Below are 20254 nucleotides of genomic sequence, written 5' to 3'. Positions count from 1 at the left end.
AATTGCCTTATGATCGAGTACGAACCGAATGATTTTTTAATCATACAAATTCGTTATTCCATACTGTCGAAAATGTCGAGGACATTTGTTTAAACCATATACGTAAATTTTGAAATTAAAAATCTTGGTACGGAACCCAAAAAAAATTTACACAAAATGTGTATACAACATTAAAATCTCTGTAAAATATCTGATAATTTGATGTACATATGTCCAATAAACATTTTTGACCGCCAAATGACCGCCAACTTATTTTTATTGACAGTCCATAACCGCTGGACCTGCCTTCTGTCAATACAAGTAAAATGTTTTTTGAATTATTAAAATCGGACGCTCCGTTCTTTTAAAAACTGAGTTACCGTTTCTGGCACTTTTTGTCCCGTATCTTTGCAACGGCTATACCTGCCTTCACCAAAAAATAATCAGCACGTCAATTACCTTATCAATACGAACCAAATGTTTTTTAAATTATTCAAATCGGTTATTCCATACCGTCGAAGATGTCGAGGATATTTGTTTGAACCATATACATGAATTTTAAAATTGAAAATCTTGGTACGGAACCCAAAAAAGTTTACACACAATGGGTAACATTATTAAAATCTGTATAAAATATCTGATAGTTTGATGTACTAATAAACATTTTTGACCGTCAAATGGCAATTTTTTAACTTATTTTTATTGAGAGTCTATAACCGCTGAACCTGCCTTCCCAAAAATTTCACCAGTTGTTTATTTAGTTAAAACAAGTAAAATGTTTTTCGAATTATCAAAATTAAAAACTGAATTATCAAAATTAAAAACTGAGTTACCGTTTTTGGCACTTTTTGCCCCGTATCTCCGGAACGTCTAGACCTGCCTTCGCCAAAATCTAATCAGCACGTCTCCTTATCGATACGAATAGAATGTTTTTTGAATTATTCAAATCGGTTGATCGGTGTTTCCGAAATCGTTGACAAAAATTGTAACCGCACACACACAAATACAAACGCACACACACATACATTCATTTTTTCTAAGGTATGCCAAAATATTCAGAAACCTTTGAAACGTAAGATATATAGAAATTTTCATTTTCGATTTTTTTGCGATTATTATCCCCCTAAACAATTTTACATTGCCGTTAGATTGCAGTTATATAACATCTGTTACCTGTTACATTACGGCAACCTCATCAAATGCATTGCCTGAAGATTACTATTTCCGCATCAAGTGCGTTACAAGGTGCGTTACATTGTTAACTTAAGATGTTGTACTGCATATATTAACTCTGGGGATATTAATAATTTTTAGCCTATGCGTCGGCAAATTATTGTTCTTCCTAGCCATGAATATCTTATGGATCTTCAAAGGGAAGATAGTATCAAAAACATTCGCTTCATTTTTGGGTAATGTACGCTGTGCCGGATTGTTTTGGTCGCTGATCTTTTTTTGCCTCCAAGCGTATCATACGCTTTAGTATTAAATCACGAGTTGTTAAAATCAAATAAAAATTATAATATATATATATATATATATATATATATATATATATTATATTATATTAAACAATATGATAATATATACCTTGTATTGCAACCATCCCAGGGCAAGTATGTGGGCAGCTTTCTGAAATAAAATTGTTGTAATTAGAAAGTTCATATTTAATTTACTAACATGAGCACAAGCTTCAGTTATCAATTACCTTTAGCAGCAACGACATGTTCGTCATGCAACACCTCTATCTAGTCCTGCCTTCTTGTATTATCTTGAGGAGCTACAATAAAAACAAAAATTACCATTGAATTTGAAAAATACATTTGATAAAGACTAAAATCATTAAGCTCCAGTATTCTATTACTTTGAACAGCACCAACATCTTCTTCCTCAAACACCTCCCGTATCTCGTCCTGCTTTCTTTTGATGACCTACAAAAAAATACCATTGAATTTAAAAAAGACATTTCATAAAGACTAGAATCATTAAGCTCCAGTATTCAATTACTTTTAATAGCAGCAAAATGCTCCTCCTAAAAGACATCCTCTACCTCCGCCTCCTTTCTTTTATTAGCTTGAAAATTTGCAATAAAAACAAAAATTACTATTAAATTTTAAAAATACATTTGATAAAAACTAAGAACATTACTTGTGATTGATTCAACCTCCTGACCCTCTGAATGTTTCCTCTTCTCTCTGATTAACATCGGTGCTACAATAAAAGCAAATAACACTTCATTTGTAACATTAAAAAGTGAGTAAGTCAATGCACTACAATTTTACCTGTTATGGCCTCAATCCTTGACTCGATCAATGCTGATAAATCCTCTCTCCTCCGCTTGCGTGCAGACTCATAGCTGTCTAAAAGTATTAAAAGATGTTTCATTTAAAGAAGATGATTGCTTTTACTCTTACAGTAATGATATTCTCACCATAAAATCCAACTAATTTCATAGATGCTTGATTCCATGTATCTTGTGGCTCTACACGTTTCATTATTAGACCCGTAGTGTTTTTTCTGAAAGGACACCAGCACTTGCTGTACGAACCATCATTGTTAATAATCAACCAATTACTCGGAATCTCCGTGTAGAAGTTGGATTCGTCAGCAATGCCAGCAAATGGTTTTGTTCTACAAATAACTAATATTATATATTCTTGAAACACAAAAATTTCAATTAACATACCCCAACTGACAATTCATAGTTACTTAAACTTCTCCTTCAGGAAATTAATAAAACGTAATTTTTTATACGCACTAACCATGAGTGGACAGATTTGGATAGTAAAGCGTGGCAACGAAATATGGCCCGAGAGGCCCTAACACATCAATAAGGAGGTGTTGCCAGACTTAAATAATATAACAAATTTTTGTTATATGAGCACACTATAGTTATAGATAAAAGAAATATAAACGATTTGAATACAAAATTGAACTAGTGGTGTATGGCATTGTGCCTTATGGCAAATTGCTGGAACTTCCCGCACCATAACAAAATTAGATTATTATAAATATTGTAGCATTTTCTAATATTTATAAGAATTATATAAACTGAATTGAAAAGTTGAAATTATTTGTTTAAAGTATTTTAGAACTTTAGCCACAAAAAAATTGAAACAAATCCATTTTCTCTGAGGTATGCCAAAATGTTCAGAAACCTTCAAAACGTGGAGAAATGCAAAAAAAAATATTTTTGATTTTTGGCCCATTACTATAACTACCCTACTGGAAGATAAAAATAATTAGATTAAATTTCAAATAACATTTATTTTTAACAATAATATTTAACATATATGATTACGAAATATAATATTTAAACTATTGAACAAAGTACAAAAGAAATAGAAATTTACAAAAGTGTATCTACTATCATTTATATTTATAAATATATTTCTAATTGTTTCTTTCATAAACATTTAATTTTTTTTATAAACACAATATTATTTCTAATATATTGGGAAGGCCACCCAGTAAACACGCGATGTGATCTTCTATAATATCGACATCGTTATTATAATGCGGTTATCGAATCTACGCCACAAGAGGATTTTAAACTTGCGTGCGCTTGTGTGTGTTACAATACACGCAAAGCTCGCATTGAGTTGTCTCACGAGACATAAACACGCGCTGTCGGGGTTGATGACATCGTTGAATTTCATGTGAGATACATGTCGTGCGCTGGTGTGTGTTAGCACACATGCAAAGCATAATCAATGACGTCACACGGCGTGAAGCAAACGCGTCGTGCGCTGCGTTGTGTGCGTTGTGTGCTGGTGTGTGTGACCATACAAAGAAAGCTTTACATCAGCGCGCCGTGGCCACTGGTGGAACCGACTGTTTCTTTGACGAAAGCTAAACTAACCGCTTACAAAATGGCGCAATATGTCACGAATTTATCATGCATCAAGTTATATTTTCTTTAGTATAATAATTACATTCGTTTAGTTAAGCAACTTGTTTATGATAATTGTAGAAAAGTGTAGAAAAATGACACTGTAAGTATATCATATATTATTTATATAGATATGTAATTACTTCACGATTTTGAATTCCATTTAGTGCATTATATCCTGGGATGAAGAAACGTTATTTTATGTCGATTTCTTTAGATGACAAAGGAGGTAACCAAATAGCATATCTTACAAAAATCTGAGGACAATAATAAGGATCGTTTATCAAGGTTAAAATAATTATTTTACTAAATTAAGACATTAACATATCCATGTGTTCGACATAACCTCACTTCTTAAATCTCTTAAATTAGTCGGTTGAGAAGCGGATCGAGAATGATTGTTTGAATATGTAAGTCACTACAAATATAATAGCTATACAAATATATATAAACAGCAAACACGTATGCCATGTTCATATTTATTTCAGAAGTCGTACAAAATTGGAATGAAACGATGAACAATATACAGATCTTTAGACAGGCTCAAATAATGTATGTTTAGGAGCAACTTGAAGATAATGGAGATTTATCTTCTTAATATGTAAGTTGATTCATATATAGTGCTGTATATATATTATTTGGTAACAAATACATTATATTTATAATTGTTTTAGAAAACCTCTAAAATTGGGAACAGTATGTCATATATGCATGAACTTGATTGATGTATTGATGTATAATGAACTGAAGATATAATGAATTCAATCAGGTTAAAAAAAATGTATGTGCAAAAGCGACTCGAAGACGATTTAGATTGTCTCCTGAATATGTAAGTTGCTACACATATGGAGTGGGTATATATATTATTAGATTCAATAAAACACATTATGTTTCAAATTGTTTTAGAAAACTTCCAAGAAGTACATCATATATGAATATCCTGTATCCTCGCATTTGATGTAATGAACTGGCGATAGAATGAAATCAGTCAGTGTTAAAAATGTATGTGTAAAAGCGACTTTAAGATGATGGAGATTTGTACACTGAACATGTAGGTAGCTACACATATGGTAGCTGTATATATATATTATATTATATACAGTAAATCACATTATGTTTGAATTTGTTTTAGAAAACTTCCAAAATTTGGGGCAGTATGTCATATGTGCATAATCTGTATCCTGGCATTTGATGCAATGAACTGGCGATAGAATGAAATAATGAAAAATAGGCAGGCTGTTTGATGTATAAGGAAGTGGCGATAGAATACTTATGCAACACTTCACACTTCACGCCCCAAAAATAGAATTACGTTCATTCATTAGATATACAACAATTCAAATATACTGTTATTAATATGTTAAGATTGAATAATTTGTAAAAAGTTTTCTAGTATAGTTCATGTTAAAATTTTATAATTTCAAAACTACAATTCTAATTTGTAATATTTAAATATTGTAAAATTTCTTATTATTCACGTAAATAAATGCTTATTCGTACAGAAAAGAATATTAATTGCATTACGTCATCACTTTCAGGTGCTATTACGTCATGAGTCGCCATTTTGTATGACGTCATGACCGAATCGTTTTCATTCGCCAATGACGTCATGACTGGGGTGAACGCCTTACGTCAGACGGTCTTATCATAATAAACAAACATATGTGGGTCAACGTCGATTTTCATGTATCACGAACGCCACGTGCGCCAGAGACCGAACCTCGATAGTTGTTCGATAGTTACATAAATTTGCGGCCGTATCCATTAAATATCGAGGACAATGAATATGGGAACCGCATGTCACACGACCTAAATAAAATATTGCCACGATGTTGTGGCCATATCGCATGTTTACTGGGCAATCATAATAAAATCTAAATGAAAACTGACCAAAAATATTGTTCATATTTTTTGCGATAAAGAGCCTATGATATCTTTTTATTTATAAATGCTTAGATGGAATATAATGAATGACTTCATTGAATATAGATACAAACATACATGTAACCGTTAAATGATTCTTAACATAAACATATAACAATAATGTGTTCTTTGCATATTGAGAAAAAAACTTCTTCACGTGTTCGTTTATAATCTTAAAAGTCGAAAAATTTAAAACATTTCTTCATATCATATTAGTAAACTATTAGACTACCAAATATACAGATCCATCCAAAGCTGTGATAAAGAGTAAATAAAGATAACAAATAAAACACACAAAATATTTTCGCTGAGCGGCGGCAACTTCTTTGATTTTAACTATTCGGTATTTGGCCGAATAAATGGTGCAATTTTTCCAAATGAGAAAAAGTAATCGAAAAGTCGTTGTAAGCGCAGGCATAAAAAAACTGAATATACATGTAGTACGTTAGTAACATAACAACTGCAAATAGTAATTACATTAATACGAACAAGTTTAGGTGCTAAAAACCTGCTGAATAGTTGTCAAATATCGGTATTCGGTTCTGGAGCATGCCGAATATTTGATATGGGCATTGTACAATTGCCGTGTACAATTGTCCTTTATATTGTTGCAAAAATTAATCAAGCAAAAAAATTATCGATCAAAGGCTTTGCCCTGAATTTTTATTTGAACAGAATTTGTTATGTCAATTAATAGAAAAAGTTACAAAAGGCCTATGGCGAGCGTTACCTTCATCAAAAAGACTAGTTTATGAGTGGGTAAAGTATTGGGAAAGGGTTGAGAACAGATGTAAGATCTGACCATTCATCACCGTTCAATAGATGAAAACGACGCAAAACATCAAGGAAATGGTACTGGAAAACCGTCATTTAGGCTCGAGGTAGTTAGTTCTTGACTTTAGCGTATCAAACGCTCCACGTGTATTGAACTTCTTTCAAAACTTCACCGGAAGAACGTGGTCGAAGACATGTGTTTGTGACCGAAGACATGCTCCTAACAAGGAGGACCCGCGCGTTGCTCGTCTGGGATTTTGATGAATTTTGGCACAATGGTAAATTTTATGCCCAAACTGACCGTGGTAAAATATTAGAGGCCTATGAAAAAGCGGTTAAATATAAAAATTAATTAATGGGGCGCCCCCCCACTCGTGCCTCAGCCAAAAAATAACGATCACAACATTTTTAAAAAAAAATTTACTTCAAATCAATTATTTTTTTAGAAATAAACATTACTTTTTTGAAATTTTTTTTTAAAAAAAAAACTGTTTTCAACTGAAATTCTGAACTTTTTTTCAGCAATCGTACTGCTTTAACTGCATAGAGCGAAATGTCCAAAGCGCGAAGCGCCCCCGTTGCCGCCTAACGGAGAAATTGGTACGGGAACCCATAGGAATGTAAACAAAATTTTATTTGGTTTTTGCGATAAATATCATCCAGTCAAATGTAAAACTTATATTCGTTTTTATATGCAAATAAATTATATTGTTTCACTCTTATTATTATTGTTCTTAATATGAAATTATAATATTTTACATAAATTTTTCTGATATCACATCAAATTTATATACACGTTAAAAGGGGACTTTATTATAGAATTCAATGAAAAATATAAAATCAATTTAAAATTTGAATTAATTTTAATTTTGTTAACTCATGCAGTTATAAATATGAAATGTAAATGATAAAAAAAATAAAAACCTTAAGTGGGATTCGAACTCTCGACCATGGACGAAAAAATTGGAATTCACCGACGTTACCAAACAAAAAAACGCGGATATTAAACATGGTGTCATATCAATAAATGTTCACAAAGCACATAATTTCGCACCAACATTTACACTGATACACTTACTCGTAATTTAGATAAAATACAAAATATTATTATTTATGTTGATTGCTGAGTCAATTGAAATGACTACAGATTAATTTATAAATGTTTGCCTTTCATTTGATGTATCGCATTAGAATACCTACTCATATATATATTCTAAAGAAATAGTCAGGTTTCAATAGCTGATGTGCTGGATCCAAGGCCAGGCACGATAGAAAAGAAATAAATGAACGAGTTTGTATTAAATGTTTAAATTAATAGTTAATATCAATTTCTAAAACATTGCCGATAGACTTATAGGTTTTGGCAGTTTCACGATCTTTATCAAACCAGCCTCGAAGTTCAGTGGCCTCAGGCAAGTCAGGATTTATTTCAAGCATGTGCTAGATCCAATCCCTAATGATTAATATCGCGATACTCTTTGATCCGAGCATTCTTTACACAATTACAGAGTGCAAGACTTCATCGATGTTTTTTGCGTCGTCGTCCCACAAGGTCAACTTAATCTGCAATAAGTAACAGAAATAAAAATTACTAATTGTGTAAAATTCGGTATAGTAACATAATCAAGCATTGATAATAAGCCTAAAGTTGAATTAAATAAATAATAAAAAAGACAATGTATAAAGAAAAAATAATATCAGTAATTAGTGCGTTGATTCCGAGAATTGTGTCCACATTATAGTCTCTGATATTGTATAGATATGCTGCGAGTTTGTTGGTGCCCATAAATTTTATTTTTGTAGCTTTGGGCAAATATTCTGATTTCTTCCTTGACTGGTGTATGTGTCTTGGTGGATTAGCCAGGTAGGCACATTTCTTGGAGCACAAATAGCTGCATTATATGTACGTTGCTGTTTTTTGCTGAACCCCATAGTTGAAAACCTTAGGTCCATACTGTTTCAGGATGACTTAAAACAATAGAACTTTGTTGAATGCCGATAACTTTGAATGACTGCTTAGGAGCCAGTACATGGACTTATGGAGGAGTTCCAGTTATTCGTGCTTTTTGTGGATGTGCGTCTTTCAGTTTAATTTTTTGTCAAGGTACATTCTCACCTATTTAAAGTGATCTTGAGAAGGTATTAGGTAAAGATTACTAGCACAGACTTCAAGTAACTAATTGTCATACACAATTTTAACCACAGTTCAATCATGTTTAGATGTAAATGCAGGCTTCGGGGAAAAACTTGCATTTATGTCCTTCAGCCCTGATTTTCTTCCATGTAATAATTGATTTTATTAATGTATGAAATTTGCCTTGAGGCACGATGCCTTGCACTACTAGTTTTTGTTTTATATAAGAATTCTCTATGGAATACCTTATTATAAGGCTTGTGCCATATCCAGGAAAACTGCCGAGCAGAAGTTCTTTGATTGAAAGGCTTCTGTTAATAATATTCACCACTCTGTATACTTGATGAATTGCAACAGTTATGTTCTCTAAAGCCAAACTGGTCGTTTGAAATCATTTTAATTTTACTTTTCGTAGGGTAAGTTATAGTAATTGCAAAAACACAAAAATAAAAATTTTTATACGTCTTTACTTCAAACTTTCCGAACATTTGGCGTATGTGCATGTGTGTATGTATGTATGTGTGTTTTTTTATGTATAGCTAAAAAAATGCCTTAATGCATCCCAGACTGGTATTTGTCTGGGTATGTCAGACTCAATACCGCTCTGGTATAATCCTGACTAAAATCTCATCTGCCCTTCACTGCGACATCTCACAGTAGCTGCCATCGGTCAATGCTGTTCTGCCGTTCTCCTAATCTCAACTTTTCAGGGCTCAGTTGTTGATGTCTTCTATAGTAAATTGTCCGTCTTTCCTCTGCTAAGACTGAGAGAGGCACAGTTCCTGAAATGACGCACACTGCTTCCTCCGTTATTGTGCGAAATGCGCAAGCAATTCTTAAAGCACTCAGACGATGTATAGGTCCTGCCGTTCTCCTCGATTTTTGAGTTTTAAGAGCATCAGCCCATATGGAGATACCATATGTCAGCACCGGAGTAACCACTGACGACAGTAATATCCTTCTGGTTTGTTTAGGGCCTCCAACATTAGGCATCAGTGGAGCAAGTCTCGTCCAAACTATTGATGCCTTAGCACTAACGTGTTCCACCAGTTGATTGAAATTCAATCGAGCATCAAGCATTACGCCAAGGTAACAGATGTGAGGTTTTGACTTGATCTCTAGATTTCTTATATTCAGCGTGATGCTCTCTATTGTGATTTTTCTACTTGTGATAAGAACAGCTTCACTTTTTTGTTGTGCTAATTGAAGGTTCATTGTTAACATCCAGCGATTAATTTTTCTAAACGTTACATCAAATAGACTTACGATCTTATCAATTTGTTGGAGACAACTACTATGGCAACATCGTCTGCATATGCTACTAGTTTCACACATTCTGGAATCTCAAGTCTCAAAAAGCCATCATACATAATATTCCACAGCAAAGGACCAAAAACAGAGTCCTGCAGCACACCTCCTGTTATATTATATTCCTCTGTACCATCGCGTAAATCGTACATTAGAATTCTGTCTGTAAAATAGCTTGCGACTACATTGCAGAGGTATGCTGGCACGTTCTTTTCGCTTCCTTGGCGGTATTAATACCAAGTTTATAGCATCGATAGCTGATCGCCCTTTGCGAAAACCATACTGATTGTCTGCTGGGATTGGGTCAACTACTGCATCTATTCTTTGGTAAATTATTCTTTCAAAAATTTTACCCGCTGTATCCAGCATGCATATCGGACGGTACGATGATGGTTCATCTGGTGTTTTTTTCCCTTTGGGAAGAAGCACTAATCTTTGCTGTTTCCATTTTCGTAGAAAGACCCCTTCTTTCAGACATGTGTTATAAGCATTAAGAAACATTGTCGGTGATGTCATAATTAGTGTTTTTAAGGCAATATTAGGAATTCCATCTAATCCCGGTGCTTTACTATTTCCAACCCGATGACAAGCTTCCATCAGTTCTTGCAGTGTAATAGGTGTAATATTATTCAGATCTACATGCATTACCTGGTAGTTTAAATTAGGTTGTCGTGGGAACAAAGTAGTTACTATTTTATTCAATAGTCGTGGGCAAGTTGGTGAAAGTATTGGCTGGCTTTTGAGGCGAGACATTATAATCTTATAAGGCCTTTCCCATGGGTTTTCCTCGACTTAATCCAGAAGTTCTTTCCAGCACCTAACTTTACTTTCTTTGATAGCTTTATTTAGTTGCGATCCTTCTTTTCTTTTGACACTCTTTACGAAAAGAGCTGATTTCCTCAGTCCACCAGTGCACAGATTGTCTTTAATTTATGCCATGCTTACGAGTCATACTGATATCACAGGATTCGGTTATTCTCTCGATCAGCTCTCTAGTATGCTCATCTGCGTATTCTGAAATTATAGGTTTGCAATTTAAGGCAACTCTCATGGTAGTTTCATCAAAAGATTTTATTTTCCATCCAATGGTTTTAGATATGTTCACATGTCTTCTAATGTTTCTATTCGTTGATATTTCCCAGGTGATTGCATTGTGGTCACTAGCAGTGTAGATATCTAATGGCTCCCAATCGCAATTTCCACTGACGAGGCTATTGCTAACAAAAGTAAGGTCTATTATCGCTATTTAGTAAGAATATCATCGCTATTTAGTAAGACAACATCAAGTGCATTAAAGACCTCTAAAAATGCTTTACCTCTTGCATTAGTCTTCCTTCTTCCCCAGTCTACCGCCCATGCGTTGAAGTCACCGGCTATCGCTACGGGGTGGTGTCGTTTTGCATCCTCTACTAGACGATCCAAGAAATCAACAAAATCTGGCAAAGAAAGACTAGGTGGAGAGTAATAGCTGTATAAATGTATGCCCTCTAATGTTGCTACTACAAATCCAGCGTTGCTATTGTTAACAGCATTCTGGCAACAAAATTTGCCACAGCGCAAAACAACAGCTTTGGTGGTACTCTCCGTTTCCCATGGCCAATCAGTTAGTTGTTTGTAAGATTCTGACAAGAGGGCAATATCAATTTTCATATCTCTTACCGTCTGCATAAGCAAGTCGTGTGCAGCCTCACAATGATTCATGTTTAGCTGCATTATCTTCATGCTTTTGCGTTCATTAATTTCTCCATGGCCTCCCTATATACAGGACTTCTGTGAATGCCGGCATGATGTGCAACATTTTCAGAGTTTCCATTTTCAGCGCATAGTGCACATTTTGCTTACACTATGATCCATATTGTCCGAATTGCCAGCATTTAAAGCACCGGATTGGTTTCTTGGTGGTTTTAATTCGACAGTTGACCCATCCAATTCGTACTTTGCTACTTGCTCTGAGTAGCTTGCCGCTGGTAGAGCTATTGTAGCAATCTGGGTACCTCTGTATGCCTTACGAATCTTAATTGCTTCTGCTGGTGTGTTCCAAGTTCCTCCGGTCGCTTTTTGCAGTGTTGTCTGGATATCAATTTTTGAGGGTTCATCATCAATATCCCTTATTTCTATAGTTTCTTGGTGCCCCTTATAGATAACTTCGGCCTCATCCTTTAACACACCTGCAATAATCTGTTGTAGTCCTTGGCCTTTGTCCGCACTTTTCTTGGAAATAGTTATCAACAAGTCTCCATTTCTGGTTTTATTTATTTTGTCTGGTTTTCCTTTACTATTTACACAGTCGCATGAGCTTGCTAGTGGGTTTTGAGCATCTGATAAACCTGGGCATAGCGCTGTGTTCAAAATATTTGATGCACTGATTGTATCAACAGCTGCATTGTTTGACACTATGCCCCCTCTGATGGGAAACATTTTAACAAATATTTTACCTGCACCCAGAGGCGAGGTTCACTCAGCTCACTGACTTATAAGTAACTTATTAAAACTGATAGAACTATTATAACTTTTTACGACAAAATATCTAATTTCTGACGTGAGAAAAATTGTTTTTTCTGTGTATGTGTGCAGATACAAATTTTCGTCTACGATTTCGGGAACACTGGTTAACCGATTTGAATAATTAAAGAAACATTCGTATTGAAAAGGAGACGTGCTGATTAGCTTTTGGCAAAGGCAAGTAAAGCCGTTTCTAAGATACAGGGTAAAAAGTGACAAAAATGTTAATTGATTATTGAGAGAACGGAGCGTCCGATTTGAATGTTACAAAAAAACATTTTATTGTACTGATAAAATGAAGAATTGATGATAATTTTTGGGAAGCGGTTTCGAAGATCCAATAATGGACAAATTGTTATATTCAAATTCATAATTTAAGTTTAGCGCGCTCGTGGTGAACTGTCAACAACGAGCGTTATGACTGATAGGTTGGCAGCATCTATGTATGTTCTATGTGCAACTTGTATAAGAAGATTCCGCTTTCTTCTTCATCAAGATTTCAACTATAACATCGGAATAAATAAATAGTTGAATTCAACATCCAGCGTTTCTTTATTCCAAATAGAAAAAGTGAAAAAAAATCTATTTGAACAAAAATGATCATTAGACATATGCACATCAAATTATCAGATATTTTAATAATAAGAACAAATTTGTTTACTTTTCTATGGGTCCGCACCAATGTTTATTTGTTATACTACAACGCGGCGCCCACGCGCTTCTATATTTCGTTTCCCGCAGCTAACGGATAGCGATTGTTTTAAAAAAAAGTTCAATTCAAAAATATTTCAAAGTATAAAAATTTAAATATTTGTCACGGGAATTTCCAGCAATTTGCCTTAAGGCACGATGCCAAGCACCACTAGCTTTTTATAATAAAATGCCTAGGCTCCTTACAATGGGCTAAATTCAAAATAATCAACACATAAAGCAATTTGAAAATTAATTTATGTTACTCGTAATACTCACACAAGCACCGCTATCGTCCACCAATGTTAATTCTCTCTTGCTTACTTCTTTGCCATTTTTGGTTTTAACAGGTACATTTCTGGGCAATCTTTGCAAATTCCAATCACATCTGAAATTATATAGCAATATTAATATATAATTTTTTTTTTTTTTTTTTTTTTTTTTTTTTTTTTTTTATTTGACTTCGTTATATAACATTTGGTCATATACAAACATAATGAATATACATTAAGAATAAATACATAACATCTTATTACTAAATTAAAATTATATAACTAATTTAGATTTTACAATAAATTCATATAATATTTTATAATTTCTTTCATTTCTTATTATGCAAATCCATGCAATTGGTTTTATTATACTTTTGTCGTCATAATATTTGTCCAGCATTTCTTCTCGTTGTTTTATATACCTGCTACATTTCATAATAATATGTTCTATATTTCCGTCTTCTTCTCCACATTCACAGATAGCTGAAGACCTAATACCAATTTTATATAAGTGACTTGGAAAATTGCCATGGTTTAATCTGATTCTACTTAACGTAGTTACAAATTTTCTATCTTCATTTTTAAGACTTTTAAACCAAGTTTTTTTTCTAATTTTATTCTCTATAGTCTTATATGTTTTTTCCCTTTACCGTGTCATCCCAAATTTTTTGCCATTCCTCTTCCACATTTCTTTTACTTATGTTTTCCACATCACTTTTCAGCATAATGTCCATTTTTTCTCCTTGTTTCGTTGCTATTTTTGCTAATTTATCCACCTTTTCATTTCCCTCTATTCCATTATGTCCTCTGATCCACGTAATTTTTATCTCATTTCCTATCAATTTTATATTTTCTAACTCGCTTCGAATTTCTGTATAAATTGCTTCCTCAAAAAGATTTTTTTTGTTTATGCTTATTAATTTTTCTACACAACTTTTACAATCGGTATATACAATTGCTCTTCTTATGTTCAAGTTTTTAATATATTTTAACCGCTTCTCCTATAGCTACTAATTCCGCAGTATATACTGAAACAAAATCTGGTAGTTTTATCAATTTTTGAAATTCTTTCTTCTCATGGATCATGGCACACCCTACTTCATTATTTACTTTAGAGCCATCTGTGTAGATTTCCTCATATCCTCTACTGTTTATAATATTTGTCTCTTCATTATTAATATTGACAAAAAATTGTTTACCTTCATCAAACCATAATTTTTTAAGATTAACGTTGTTTTCATATATCTTATAAACATTAGTTTTCTTCATGAAATTCAAACTGTCTACCATAATATTTTGCTTATTATCCCAAAATTTATTATTCTCCATTAATTTTTCCAATTCTTCTAATCCACTAATAATATTTGGCTCTCTTCTTAATATCTTCTTATAAATATATTTATGGATTAAATATTTCCATCTTAGTTTTAGAGGTAATTCTCCACTTTCAACTAACATTGCATTTATTGGCGTGGATTTCATTGCGCCAATACATATTCTGATACATCTATATTGTACTTTATCCAACACCTTTACATGTGGACTACTGTGATAAGCAATGCTACCATAATCTAAAATTGGTCTAATCAAAGTTTTATATAGCTCTAAACTCGTTTGTGGATGAGCACCCCACCATGTTTTGTTCACCACTCTTAATAGGTTTATCCTTTTTTCTATTTTCTTTTTAATATCTTGTATACATTCTTTAAATTTCAATTTTGATCCAACTTGACTCCTAAAAATTTATTACTATTTTTAACCGCTATTGAATGCTCTTCCGTACTAATATGAGTTGGTAAATCATTCAACCTATGTCTTGTGAATACCCCTATCGAGCTTTTCTCATCCGAAAGTTCCAAGCCTTTATCCCTCAACCATCCATGAAGTTTTTTAATATTTTCCTTCATAATATTAAACGCTAGATTTAAATCCCTTTGTTCTACATAAATGAGTATGTCATCGGCATATTGTATAATATTCGTACCTCTTACCCAAATATTATCTATATCTCTTACATATATAGCATACAATAATGGGCTAAGTATACCTCCTTGTGGTAGTCCTTTATTCACTACTCTTTCACCAATTATTTTGTTATCTTTCTTAACTATTATATTCCTTTCATATATATTAAATGTTAAGGCTGACACCAATCGGAATGGTAATCCTATTTTAATTAATTCTTGGAACATTATACTTGGGACGACATTATCATATGCCCCTTTAATATCGCAAAAGAGTGCCACCACATAATTATTTCTTGAAAATGCCAAATTAATATCAACCATTAATTTACATAAATTATCCTTCGTACTCAGCCCTCTTCTGAATCCGTATTGACTTTTAGATAATATTTTATTTTTCTCTACAAACCACTCCAATCTTCTCTTTATCATTAAATCTTTGGTTTTAGCAACACACGATGCTAGTGATATAGGTCTGTAATTATCTGTATTATCTGCATTTCCATTTGTCTTTTTAAAGAGAATTATATTATATTTATTCCAGTCTCTAACTATTTGTGTATCCAACCAGTACTTATTGATTAATTTTAATAGCACTTCCTTACCTATATTTGGTAATTCAGATAACATAACGTAATGAATATTATCTATTCCTGGTGCAGTGTCTTTTCTCCTATTCATTGCGACGTCCATCTCCCATATATTAAACGGTTTCATGACTTCTTTGATATAGTTTTTATCTTTCAAGTATTGCAATCTCATACAACTATCCTTTACTCCCATTGGGGCTATTTTATTCAATAACATATCTATCCAATTGTTGTCGCATCTTTTATTTTCTTTTTCAGTATCTTCTCCAATATTTTTCAATCTTTTAATCATACTTGCTTGGTTGGTGTGTTTGGGTTCAGAGTTTTAATGTAGTTATCCCAGCTTTCTTTTTTCTTTTGCTTTAACTTTGCTCTTACCTCATTTTTAACAAGATTACATTGTAAATAGTTTTCTAAGTTCATATTTTTCCTATATTTTTTTTCTGCTTCTCTCCTTTTTTTAATTAAGGTGTTACATTCTTCATCCCACCAAATTTGTTTTATTATCCTTTTTTTTACTATTCCTTCAGTTTTTGGGATACTCTTCATTGCTGCTTCATTAACAATATCCACAAAAGTGTCATAATTTATTTCTTTTTTTGAAATCTTAATTGTTTCAATTTTCTCTTCAATTTCTTTTCTATATTGCTCCCAATTAGCCTTACTACACCTCCATTTTCTATTAGATGTAGTTTCATCAAAGATCTTTTTTTCATTTAATTCCATTATTATTGGATAATGATCTGAGCCTAGATCATCATTATACATATCCCATACTATTTTATGTGCTATGTCTGAAGAGCAGATAGTAATATCAACTATTGATTTACATATTCTATTACTAATTACTTTATTATTATCGTTTAATATAAAAAGTTGGTTCTCCTCTATCGCTTCCAGTAGTCTACGTCCTTTTGTATCTTCATAGTCACAACCCCAAGCTTGACTATGGACATTAAAATCTCCTCCAATTATACAGGGTTTTTTAATTCCATTCAGTAAACTATTCCATTGCCCTTCTGAAATATTAGCCTTTGGTGAAACATATAATGATACACATACTATTTTCTTACTTCCTAATAATATTTCTGCAGCACACATTTGACACAAATCCATATTAATGTATTCCCTATTAATTTTATATTCTTTAAACTTCATATTTTTATTAATCAATATAGCAGTTCCTCCTTTTCCATCTAATCTGTCTTCTCTAATTATAATAAAATTTTTAAACTTGTATTCCTGAGTTATTTTAAACCAAGTCTCAGATATCAAAATAACATCAATGTTTTCTTCATAAATAAAATTCTCTAAACTTTCTCTATTTGACGGTAAAGATCTTGCATTCCATTGCATAATTTTAATATTTTTATTTTTAAATTTTTTCATATTTAAAATATTAGTTTTATTTTTTTCCATAATAACTCTACTTGCCATAATTGTTTTGTTGTTGAATTTATTATATTTTAAACTATTATTCCGTACCTGTATCTTCAATAACATTGCCTATTTTATTAGTTTCCATCACTGCTTTTTCAGTACACAATGATTCTATTTCTTCTTCCAGGGCTGTCCATATATTCTCTGTGTTTATCTCTGTTTTAAAACTTAATCTGTGCCTTATTTTGTTAAAAATTTCTTTGAATTGTTGCTTCATCTTCTTTTTTTTTCTTTTTCATCTTCATTTTTATTTGGGTTATTTTCTTCACTATTGTATTTCGTTACTTCCTTTCTCCTTTCCTTGTATTCTTCTGCATTTATTCTTTTTTGTCTTCCTTCAATTCTTAATGTCGTGTGCTTAGGTTTTCTAATTTTCAATATATTTTCTTCATTAATTTCTACTTCTTTTTCTTTAATATGATTTAACATTTCAAACTTGTTATTATTAAATCTGTTTAATTGATTATCTGATTGTTTAATTAATGAAGGAAATACATTTTGATAATCTCTGTTATAAAATTTGGTCTGTACTATATCTGCATATGTTCTCTTACGCAATATTTGCTTAGCTTCACTTATAGAAATATTCTGATATGCTTTCAACTCCTTTAATTTTTTATTATATAAATACGTTTGACAATTTCTATCATTCGCTTGATGATTATTTCGGCATAAAGCACATATTTCTATTTGGCTCACACATTCTTTTACATCATGTTCATCCGAACATTTTCTACATCTTTGCCTGCCCTGGCACTGAAGACGAATATGGCCAAACCTCCAGCATTTGTGGCACTGTATAACATTTTCAATAAAAGGTTGAACCTCGCAAGCTACTGAATGAATAAATACATTTTCTGGAAGATAACTGCCCCTGAACCAAATCTTCACTCTTTGTGTTTTATAGCTGCTATTATATGCCTTTTTATTTTTAATACACTTCACTTTAATAATTTCAACATCCGTTTTAATGCAACTCATGATTTCATCTTCTTCAATCTCTGGGTCTACATTAAATATAATACCTATTCTCGTAGTTTTATGCTTCGGAATATAAGTTTTAATATTATACTCGTCCAGTAATTTCTGTTTTACCACTGTATTAGCACTCTTCCAATCATTAAAACATATTTTTATTTTATTTATACCTATAGCTGCAACATTACTTATCTTATTACTAACACTTGACACTTTTGTATGTAAAATTCTTCCTAACGCCATTGGATGTAGTCTACCCAAATTTTTATCTTTTGATTCTGCATATATAACAAATGGACCTTCGTTCCTTTCATCATAATAGAAAAACTCCTCTTCATAGGTTTTTTTATTTAAATTACTATCCATTTCTTCATTTACTTCACTTGCCCAATCGATATTTACATCGTTTTCATTAATTCCATCATTATTAGTTTTCTCTAAACGTGTTTTGTTAACTTGTACTTCAATTTCACCTTTTTTCCTTATCACACTTAACTTTTCGCGATTCTTATCAAATATTTTATTACTTAACAATCTTCTTTTCTTTCTAAAATCTATTACTCCCTTTTTAATACTTTTCTTATTACTTTTTTTATATTCACAATTTTTAACTAAATTAATTTCACTAACTTTTGTTTCATTAATATTATTATCCAAATCATTTATTTCATAATCACTAATGTCATCCATTTCGTATTCAAACTCTTCTATTGACGTAATTCTGTTATCAACTGGATTCAATTCACAATCCTCAAAATCATGATGACCACTGTCATCGTCGTCACTTTCCTGGCCGTACTGGCCAGATTCCATTGTTCACTTACTGACTCACTCGCTCTTATCAGATTATGTAAATTTATTTACCGATGTGTATCGCACGAATGCTCGATGCAGACTGTAATATATAATTAAATAACTTAATTTAATTTAGAATACTGAAGTTTGTATAAACTATTATTTTTATGAAAGAAAATTTAATTAGAAATAACCACATAACTATTAATAGTTATGTTATAACAAAAAACTAAAAAATTATTTATTAACTTCCCTAAGGAGAAGTTTATGTTTTCATCAAAAAATCCGATTCGATCTGAAAAGCCATTCGATGTATCTCGATTAGGACTTTAATATATCTTGATGAGGATGTATCTCGATGATCACTTTAGCGCGATGTTTAGCCAAGCCGTTTCTTTGTGAATAGCAGAAAAGTGAAAAAATTTTCGTCCACGTTTTCGCCCGCAATTCTGAATCAATTTTGAAAATTCAAAAACCGTTCGAAAGATATTAGTTGGGAATCGACTTGATTAGTTTTTGGTAAAGATAGACCAGATGTTTTTTTTTGACTGTAGATACCATAGTAGATCATACTAAAGTTGTTTAATTTTAAAAATCAGTCAAAATTTCAAAAATTAGTTTCGTTTTTTTGACGTTTGTCAAAGTTAGAACTTTCATAGACGTTTTCTCAAAAACGGCTAGACCGATTTCAAAAATTTAAAAGTTAATCGATGTATTTCGATGTGGATTATCTTTTCTCAGTTTTGTGCGACGATTGGCTTAGCCTTTTCTTTGTAAATAGCATAAAAGTGAAAAAAAATCGTCCACGTTTTAGCTCTCAATTCTGAATCGATATTGGTTGGGAATGATAATGATTAGTTTAAGTAAAAATCTACGGGGCCGTTTTTTTGTGATAAACTGTTGCAGAGAAAAAAATTGCCGATTTTTATGAAACTTTTTTGACGATAGATTCATAGTCTTATAGAACATACTAAAATGTTACGGCCCTACGGCAAATAGTTCAATGTTAAAAATCA

General features: G+C 32.2%; 3 long non-coding RNA genes across 3 annotated transcripts; all 3 read left to right on the top strand.

Moving 5' to 3' along the window:
* The first annotated feature begins 3458 nt into the window (after positions 1-3458).
* Positions 3459-4113, top strand: LOC113363486. The gene is made up of 2 exons (XR_003365906.1): positions 3459-3971; positions 4036-4113. It is a non-coding gene; the product is annotated as an uncharacterized LOC113363486 (long non-coding RNA).
* Positions 4114-4127: 14 nt separating this feature from the next.
* On the top strand, positions 4128-4570 carry LOC113363485. Its single transcript, XR_003365905.1, has 3 exons — positions 4128-4278; positions 4357-4469; positions 4543-4570. It is a non-coding gene; the product is annotated as an uncharacterized LOC113363485 (long non-coding RNA).
* A 114-nt stretch (positions 4571-4684) lies between these two features.
* Positions 4685-5022, top strand: LOC113363483. Its single transcript, XR_003365904.1, has 3 exons — positions 4685-4697; positions 4775-4919; positions 5001-5022. It is a non-coding gene; the product is annotated as an uncharacterized LOC113363483 (long non-coding RNA).
* The last annotated feature ends 15232 nt before the right edge of the window (positions 5023-20254 follow it).

This window comes from Ctenocephalides felis, unplaced genomic scaffold (genome assembly GCF_003426905.1).
Source record: "Ctenocephalides felis isolate EL2017-DRISC unplaced genomic scaffold, ASM342690v1 CF-g0.4_SCAFFOLD_00845, whole genome shotgun sequence".
In the NCBI taxonomy this organism is placed as follows: Eukaryota; Metazoa; Arthropoda; class Insecta; order Siphonaptera; family Pulicidae; genus Ctenocephalides; species Ctenocephalides felis.
Note: the sequence above shows the minus strand (reverse complement) of the source record. Positions and strands in the feature narration are given on the sequence as shown.